Here is a 10,528-nt window from a genome sequence, read left to right as displayed (position 1 = left end):
TCCAGTGAGTGGCCTGACTAAAAACCAACAACACTTGCTCAGCTGAGATAGATCAATTCAATTGTCAGGCACACGTGAAACTCCAACCTTTGACCATCTGATTGGCAGTCTTTTACTAAAGTGGCCTGGTGGTGCAGTGACGTCCCAGGACATTATGGCATAAAATGGTGAGCTAAAAGTTGATAGCCACAATTTCTCGTATGCCAAGCTTCTTATCGCGACTGGGCCATTACGAGGGTATGTTGGGGTAGATTCTTGTCTTTACCACGTACACGTTAAGCATCACCTGAGTGAAGACCAGCAAGGAAAATCTGGCGAGGAGGAGCGCATTCAGAACCTGCCGGCTGTTCCACTATCTTCAACGGAAGGAAAGCCAGGCAGGTCCTGTTACTGGTGTGTGATCCTTCCTGCCAGGCTTACCCTTCTGATCTCTGTTCAGGCAGTGCTTAATGCCCAAGCAGTAAAGACGATAATCTACTACACTGAGTGAAGGTGAAGCACTACCATCGCAGCAAAGATGGTAGGATCAGACAGCGGTCAACTCAGTCTCACTGGATACCTCCTAGCAGCCTGTTAGAGAGCAGTTTTAGTACAGAAGCATGGAAACAAGTCTCATGTGTGCCCTTTCAGCAAAGAAAACATAGCGTACAGGACATTTGAAAGAGGTGGGGGAAACACAAACACCTTTAAAAGCACTGAAAACCACTGGAGTCACATTTGCGTCAGACAAGTGCCAGGCAATGACCATCTCCAACAAGAGAGAGTCTAACCACCTCCCCTTGACATTCAACGGCATTACCATCACCGAATCCCCCACCATCAATATCCTGGGGGTCACCATTGACCAGAAAGTTAACTGGATCAGCCACATAAATACAGTGCTACAAGAGCAGGTCAGAGGCTGGGTATTCTGCGATGAGTGACTCACCTCCTGACTCCCCAAAGCTTTTCCACCATCTACAAAGCACAAGTCAGGAACGTGATGGAATACTCTCCACTTGCCTGGATGAGTGCAGCTCCAACAAGAATCTTGACGCCATCCAGGACAAAGCAGCCCGCTTGATTGGCATCCCATCCACCACCCTAAATATTCACTCCTTCCACCATCGGCGCACTGTGGCTGCAGTGTGTACCATTCACAGGATGTACTGCAGCAACTCGCCAAGGCTTCTTCGACAGCACCTCCCAAACCCGCAACCTCTACCACCTAGAAGGACAAGAGCAGCAAAAGTACTGCTGGCCAGGATATCTGCCAGATATCCAAAATCTCATAGACTTACCGAATATGTAACTTAGATTCTTTTGTTATAACTTCAGATTTTCTACCCTTAAATTGTTTCTTTTGATGAAATTAAATTTAACAATGTCACTGTAAAAATATTATCCTTTGTGCTACGTTGGCACCTATGATGTTGCGAACTCTGTAGTGGGGTGAGGGAAAGGTTAAATTTATGGGCTGCCCAGTAATCTCACTGAAATCCATTGCTGGAACTTGGCAGCTCCGCGATGGCTCAGAGCCGGTTGCTAGTTAGATGAGGTACAGTAATAGAACGTTGCCAGGTTTGTTTTATTTGCGTTCGTGAGCGAGGGATGGAGGATTAGGTGAAGGGAGGGGGTCTTTCATTACACAATGATGCAGTGCAGAATTCCGATGTGTTAGTCACTGTTAAGTTGAGCTGGGCAGCCCGCCCAAATGCTTGGTACATCAATTCAACACTTTCTCACTGCTACCAAAAATATCTATTATGTAGCACACACTGAACTCAGTTGACATCTATGAACACAGCAAAGATACACAGTAACATTTCTCGAATGTTTCTAACTTTTAAGGTTTCATTTATCAAGAGTATGATGCTTCAAATGTCTTTGGGAATCCTTGCAGTAATATGTAAGAGTTTTTCTCAGCGTTGCAGATAAATTGCCGCCCCGACTGACAAATATCTTAGTGCCCCATCCATTTATGGAGGTAACTGTAGAGCCTGTCTCACCCTAGGGATATGTCCACATTTGCCTTCCCCCACTTCTCGAATTTTCTTCCCTCCCTTGCTGAAGGTATTGACTCTTTGCCAAGGCAGCTGTTGCCTTCTGCTGCCTCACTCGAGTGTCCATTCTTCAAATGTAAACCTGACTGTTTGGCCATGGGTGAGGTGAGGGAGAAGCAGTATCACAGCCAAGCCCAGCCCAATACCCAAACGCATGTACATATCAGCGACGATCACCGGGTTAGTGTCCAGAGGCTGAACTTTGGCTGAAATTCCACCCCCGTGGCCCCAAAGCTCTGAGGTTAATTATAGACACCCCCCCTCTTGCTACCCCATTTGAGATCAGCTAACTCGCCACAAACCAGGGATTGAACTAGAGAGTGCCGTGATCTGATTGTTCTACACTAGGCAGTATAGCTACCCGCTGAGCCATTGGGGAGCTGCATTATTTAAGCTAAGAGTGTTTTTCTGCCCATCTTTATAGTCTCTTAACATCATTTGTGACTAAGAGGGAGGCTGCCCATTCTCCCCAGGATTTTGATTTTTTTTTTCCCCGCCTCTCTGTGGTAAGGATCTGGCCTCAGCTCAGCATCTTTTCTTGGCAGCATGGAAAAGATTATTAGCCTTGTCTGGGGAATCATGTACATGGACTCACAGCTCCGTGGCAGAATATGCTGGAGCATTATGCTACCCTTCTGCACAATTTTACGAACATACGAACATATGAACATACGAATTAAGAGCAAGAGTAGGCCATTCGGCCCCTCGAGCCTGCTCTGCCAATTTATAAGATCATGGCTGATCTGATTGTGACCTCAACCCTACTTTCCCATCTACCTACTATAACCTTTGATTCCCTTGTTAATCAGGAATCTGTCCAACTCAGCCTTAAAAATATTCACTGACCCTATCTCCACCGCTCTCTGGGGAAGGGAGTTCCACAGACTCACGACCCTCTGTTAGAAAAAATTTCTCCCCATCTCTGTCTTAAATAGGAGACCCCTTATTTTTAAACTGTGGCCCCTAGTTCTAGTCTCTCCCACAAGGGGAAATATCCTCTCAGCATCTACCCCTTCTAGTCCCTTCAGGATCTTATATGTTTCAATAAGATACCTCTCATTCTTCTAAACTTCAGTGTATACAGGCCCAACTTTGAGTTTCTAAAGCTAAAGGATGCACATTTGGTTGAATACTGGCTTCTTTGGGACCATGATCCAACATGAGCAAATGACCTGCAATGAGAGAAGAAAATTGGGAAGCAAAAAATAAAGTTAGAATGCTAGCTCTTCTTCTCCCTCTCTTGCAGAGAGCCGGCACGGACTCGACGGGCTGAATGGCCTCCTTCCGTGCTGTAACCTTTCTATGATTCTCTCCCTCCTCCCATACATTCCATCTACTGCATGAGGCAAAAGCAAATGAAACTCGCCATCTGGTTCAGCAACACCTCCGAGGCAAACCCCTAATATCGTCGTCCAGACTCAATATTTAAACAAATACATTTTTTAAAAGATAGAAGTTAAAAAATTGGAGGGTTTTTTTTGGTATTGTTTTGAAGGCAGATATTATAACTTCATCCGAGCATTTGGAAATGGAGCTGTCAACGTTGCAGGAGAATGTGATGGTGCAAGACCAGAGGGTAATGACGTCACTCTGCTATTTAATGGACACACTGGCCCGTGTGGAAGTGCATGAAGGGATACTTGACCATATTAATGTGGGAGTGCATGAAGGGATACTTGACCATATTAACTCCTTATTAACTTACTTAAATCACATAGCTACAGTACACATAGAAGCACAATTGTGTATTTACGTTTAAGCCTTGGTATGTTGATAATTAAGTTAGTTGAACAGGTGCTTAGTACAGCCTGGCCTCTCTTAAAGATAAGGGTGTAGCTGACTACAGAATATAATAAGAATACAGTTTCTTGAACGGCCATGTGGCCTTAAGACTGGCTTCAGTCCTACTGATAACAAGAGACAGGAATGTAGGGAGGAAGGGAATGCTCAGGCCTATGTGCAAAAGTAATAAGATGGCTATGGATGTTCGGGGGGCAGGCTCACTACTTGATTGACCAACTACCTGAGCCAATAAAGAATGTATATGTACGCCCATATTCTGTAACAGATGGACGTTCTTTATTGAATTGTATGAACATGAGCTGTTTCACTGACTCGAGGAAGTTGTACCTTCAACCATTGTTTTGAGGTGCTCTTCCACTTGTATACAAGTTGGGCTCAATAAAGTTTCTCTTTGTACTACTTGCTTGGGTGTTAATGCATTGGTATAGTGTAAGTTTTGACACCCGTCCCCATGCAAAGACAGGCGAAATGTTTCCCTCCACTACGATCGGAGTAAAAAAAGTTTTATATTTCTCATGTAACAAATAAGAACCCGTAGAATCACAATTATGTTTGTAAAATATCAAAACCAACTCTGGTCTTCAAAAGTGGGACTGGTTGGGGGTAATGTTGACTTTGGGTGATAGTTTTAGACGGGGGGTAACGATTCATTTCCACTGAAGTCAATGTACCTCGGGCTGAATTGATAGTCCCCGCTTCACACTATTACCCAAAGTCAAAATTACCTCCATTGTGTGTTCAGTCCCATGGGCTGCAAAGGAACCAAGTTTTTAATTGCTTACAAATGGTTTATCTCCCAAGGCAATAGCATAAAGGCCTTTGTAAACACTTGTAAAAAGAAATCAGTAATCTGTGCTGGTAAGCACACAGTTCTTCATAGTTACTTCCTAAGTTCCAGTCAGGACACAGGTAAGTGAGAAAGACAATAGTATCATTGATATTAAGAATATAAGTGGAGTATAAATCTCTACTCTGCAGTCATGTAAAATGCCATGTTTATACTCCCTCCTAGATCCAAAACAATTCTGGTTTCATCCCACATCCAACTGAGTTGTGAAGACCACCACTGATCACAGGCATGGGAAAATCAGGGGGTAGATCTTAACTAAAAAAGAAACAGAAAATGCTGGAGAAGCTCAGCAAGTCAGGCAGCAGCTGTGGAGAAAGAAACAGAGTTAACGTTTCAGGTCGAAGACCTTTCGTCAGGACAGGAAGATGTTAAAGAGTTAACAGTTTTCATGCAAGTACAGAGCTAGGGAGCAGAAGAAGGAACAAAGGGGAAGATCTGTGATAGGGTAGAGGGCAAGAGTGATCTTAATGTTGTGCGATAGTGTAAAACGGGCGAGATCGATTTGGCAGCCTGTTTTACATCTCTCCCAAAGTCAATGGAAATAAAAAATCGGGCTGCTGACTCACTATCACCCATTTTACACCATCGCACAAAGTCAAGATCTACCCCCTGATCTGTGGGCAGTCTCCAACTGCAAATTGAAGTGTGCTGGGTATTGGGAATACTTTGGTTTACAAACTATAGTGCAAACAAAGCATTAAAGCCACATCTCCTTTGTTTGAATCTTTGGATGTTAAAATATACACACATTTTATGTACTGTATAGATCTGAAATTAGATCGAAAAATTACAGCAGCAGGATGCATTTTGATAATGGGAAAAATAGTTGTATTGTTGGCAAGTGACCCAAATGTCTAATTCTGTTTCGGTAGCTGTCAAACTTTGCTCAAACGTGCGGTCAAGATTTTATATGCAGTTGTCCTGTACATCATTTCCCGCTGTAGTGTTTCAACACCATCTGATCACTTAGGATGAAAGAAAAATCTTTGAAATAAATGAATGAGACACTACAATCACACTGGGCTTGACATTAACATGTACATCTGCAATTCATTTCTCCACTCCTTTAGCGTAAGTGATATCCCATAGAAAATAAAAATTCAAGTCGGGATGGGGAAAGGGCAACAGAACTAGGCGGTGTCTCTTTCAGAGTCAGCAGAAAGGACAGTGGGCTGAATAGTCTCACTCTGTGCTGTAAAATTCTATGATTTTATGATTTATTTTCAAGGGGCTAATGCCTCCGCTAAAGTATTAGAGAGAGGAATTTCAGAGAAACCCATTAAGCATTTATATGCTCTTATATAAGCAGCATCGTTCCAAGGCCAGATAGAGGAATCAGTGTGAATGTTTATTGTCCAATACATTCATATTGTTTTCTTTAATACACATAATGGCATGGGGTAAATTAACACTGTTAACTGTTCAAGCACAAAGCTTCGCTTGGTGGGAGCGGATATCAGGAATTTGGGTTGGGCTCAAGTTCCTGAAGTAGACTTCCGGCACACAAAACTCTGTGTCATCATTACTGCCGCAGTTTACTCCACTGAAGATTTTATACTAAACTCATATAATTTTATCAAGCTGTGTGGAAGTTTGTTTGGTGTGTGTGAAATTCTTTAGGATGGTAGTTTAAACATTTTTCAGTCAATGCAACCGATTGATGCAATCTTGACTTAACTCTTTGAAGTGCAAAACTATTTATTTGGATCATATCCCACAAAGGCAATGGCTGCAATATTTACGGAGAGGCGGGTAGGATGCAAGAGAGGCCAAAAACAGCCGAAGAACCCAGCAAGGCCGGGGACACAGAGGTCCTGACAAACTTAACAGCAGGACCTCATTGTTATTTTGTTGATCCGTTTCCCACCTGGCAGCCCAAATTGACAGCCTTAGATGGAGTCTAGCACCATGCACTTCTAAACAAGTTACTATCTTATCGTCTTCTATCAAAGCTATGTTCTTGGCTATCTAGTTTTCTCTGAAATCATTGTATGTATGCTGTAACTGTTACTCAGGGGTTCTCCAGGCTCTGTCCTCTCTCCACTCTGTTTCTTCTCAAATGTTGATGACCTCTTCCATTCATCATCCAACTCTATCCACTCTTTTGCTGTTAATTCCACTTTATCAATTTCCTTTAGATCAGAAACCTTCTGTGCACTGAACCTCTCACAGAACAGTGGCTGAATCATTACATCTTCATTTCCTCCCTGCCCATCGATCAGCAACAAAAGTTTTTATTTCTTTCAGTTTTTCAAAAAAATGTTGTTCATATTGCTCATAAGTCTAAGCAACAGCTACCACCTATGACTTTGATTACTCACCCTTAACCATTCTTCATCTATTGACATTCTTGGCCTTACTATTTCATTTAATACTGAGTACAGCTCCCACTTCTTCTCCATTGCTAAAATTGCTTCCAGGAAACTTGCTTCATGCCAAACATTGCTTTTCCCTCAACAACTCCTAACTCTCTATAAAGAGCACATCTTTCCAAGACAAAATACTGCTGCTATAAATGGAAAGTTTTTTTCTAAAGCTTCTCATACAGGATACAAGAATCATCTGCTAAGACACCCCATCTCTCACCTCTCGATTGTGGCCTTCCCGGTCTCTAGTTTACTGATAATACTATGGGCTTGTTTCTAAGCTGCAAATACTCAATCCCACAAACTCTTCCTCCTCATTGCATTCTCAGTTTTGAAAATTAAGACTCATCGCACTTTAATTTTTCTTTCCAAGGACCTCAAAATTATCCATTACCTCCGTTTGTCAGGCTTCCTCCAACCTTCCAGTTTTAAAAGCTAAAGCTTAACAACACCTACTTACTGCTTCTTATTTTACCATGACTCATCTCTTACTCTTTTCAATCTTCACTTTGTTGTCCACTGTGAGAATTTTGTCCTTCACCTTGGTTCCTTAGTTAAAAGAACTCAGGTCATATGCTGTTGTGTTTGAGATGTTGAACAGCTCATCTTTCATTTGCTTTTTGAAGTGATTGGCAGGACAGATATTCGTCTATAGTCATCCATGTCAGTCTTCTATCCCTTCTTGTGGACAAGCATGATGTTTGCTACTTTTCACTCGGATCAATCCAAAATTCAGCTGCAGAGTGAACCATAACTTGCTGAAGCAAATTTAATGGAGCGTGCATTAAATGGAGAAATCTGTCTTCAGAACCTTTTGATCCAATTCCTTGCTTTCTCATTGACTGTATTGATTGTTGATAGTAAGGCAGCTCATTCAGTTCTGAGGCATTCAGTCCATGTATCCATTTTACATTGCTTTGATGCACATCATATTTATATCCTTCTCAGGGGACGTAGTCTCTTTAAGAGGACATAACTGTACTCTATTTCTGAAAGTAGTCATCACTCGCTTTTGGGATGGCAGACTGCCTGGAAATTCCAGTGAGCTGTAGTCCTGTACTGTAAAATCATGGCTGGAAACTTTCCGAAGTAATCAGTCTTTAGCAACATTGAAGACAGGAAGAACTTTGATATGCTTGTACACTTAGTACACAAGCAGCCTTCTGTATAATGTATAACCATTAAATGGCATACAACATATGCAAGTGTTAAAATGCTGTAAAACAGTGTTTTTTTGAGTAAAACATTCTCTTTGCTGTCAGTGGATATTTGTATTGAAAAATACCTTTTTGTTACACTTTTTGTCAGTGCACTTTACTTTGAACTAATATTGAAATATGCAGAATACTGTCGCCCTGACTGGCACCACACTCCCACAACATTAGAGAGTCTGCGTCAGTCTTTCTGGCACGTTAACAGAGAGTCTAAGACTGAAAAATCAACTCCCAGGAGCCAAGTACTTCACAGCGTTTGTATAAAACTGATTTGTGTCAGTGACCAGTCAACAAGCACAAGACTTTGACCATTTAATGTAGTGTCCCCCCACTTAGATACCTCTCCACTCTGAGTGGGGGGAGGAGTACACCTAAATTCCAAGAGATTTGTTTTTCTTTAATGAATCAATCAAAAACCAGAAAACTCCCAGAAATTCTAGTAGTTTTGGATTGTGTATATTATGTGACTGAATTACAAAAAATAAGCAGTGCAACAGACCATTGGGTAATTTAGGTTAAGGGATGCTTTTGACTACCTGATATGAAAAAGGTTCACATAATTAAAATCTCTGTTAACCTTAGAATAATCACACAGAATTACAGACATTTCTCAGTCACCAGATTTAGGAACATAGGAACAGGAGTAGGCCATTCAGCCCCTCGAGCCTGTTCTGCCATTCATTGAGATCATGGCTGATCTGTATCCTAACTCCATTTACCCGCCTTGGCTCCATATCCCTTAACGCCCTTGGCTAGCAAATATCTATAGATCTCGGATTTAAAATTATTAATTGAGCTAGCATCTACTGCTTTTTCTGGGGAGAGAATTCCACACTTCTACCACCCTTTGTGTGAAGAAGTGTTTCCTATTTTCTCTCCTGAAAGGCCTGGCTCTGATTTTAAGATTATGTCCCCTTGTCCTAGACTCCCCCACCAGCGGAAATAGTTTCTCTCTATCTACCCTATCAATTCCTTTCAAAATCCTAAAAACCTCAATCAAATCACCCCTTAGCCTTCTATATTCCAGGGAATACAAGCCTAGTTTATATAATCTCGCCTCATAATTAACCCTTGGACCCTGATAACATTCTGGTGAATCTGCACTACACTCCTTCCCAGGTGCGGTGCCCAAAACTGTACACGGTACTCAAGATATGGTCTAACCAGGACTTTGGATAGCTGTAACAAAACTTCCTCCCCTTTATATTCTAGCCCTCTAGATATAAAGGCTAACATTCCATTAGCCTTTTTCATTATTTTTTGTACCTGACTACTACATTTTAGTGATCTGTGTACATAGACCCCTAAATCTCTTTGGGCCTCCACTGTTTTGAGCTTTTCACTATTTAAAAATACTCAGATCTATCCTTTTTCGGTCCAAAATGGATGAGCTCACACTTAGCTGCATTGAAATCCATCTGCCACAGTTTAGTCCATTCACTTAACCTATCAATATCTCTTTATAATTTTATGCTCCCGTCTACACTACTTATTATGCCACCAATCTTTGCATCATCTGCAAACTTGGATATATGGCTCTCTATTGTGTTATCTAAGTCATTAATAAATATGGTGAATAGTTGAGGTCCCAGCACAGATCCTTGTGGGACACCACTAGTCACTTCCTTCCAATTCCACTACATGCTCATTATCTCTACTCTCTGTCTTCTACCACCTAATCAATCTCCTAACAAAGTCAATAATTTGCCTTCAATTCCATGAGCTTTAATTTTAGCTAACCATCTCTTATGTGGAACCTTATTGAATGCCTTCTGGAAGTCCATGTAAACTCTATGCCTAGACATTCCCCTGTTTACTACTTTAGTTATTTCCTCAAAAAATTCAATTAGGTTCGTTAGACATGATCTACCCTTTACAAAGCCATGTTGGCTCTCTCTATTTCGCTGAAAATTGCATTTTTAACATCAGATGAAGCCTAGACAATGAGCCCAGGTAGGCTATTCAACCATGAACAGGAGCACAGCTTAGCCGAGTTCTCTACTCACCCACTTCCTATAAATGCGCACCTTCCAGCAGGGGACACTAGATAGCCATTAGGAGTGGAAACGCTGGCTGATTTTTATCCTTCCTAGCCTAGGGATATTCACCAGGAACAGGAACACTGACTAAGGCTAATAATAGCACCTGTATCACTACCCAACAACACGGACTTGTGGTCAGACCTGAATCCTTACTGTGCTTTACAGCTCAGCACCACACCAGGCAGTGCGTTGGTCAGCTGAGTCTCAGGTG

The sequence above is a fragment of the Heptranchias perlo genome, chromosome 3 (assembly GCF_035084215.1).
Source record: "Heptranchias perlo isolate sHepPer1 chromosome 3, sHepPer1.hap1, whole genome shotgun sequence".
In the NCBI taxonomy this organism is placed as follows: Eukaryota; Metazoa; Chordata; class Chondrichthyes; order Hexanchiformes; family Hexanchidae; genus Heptranchias; species Heptranchias perlo.
The sequence above is the reverse complement of the archived record's forward strand: the minus strand, read 5'-3'. Positions refer to the sequence as shown.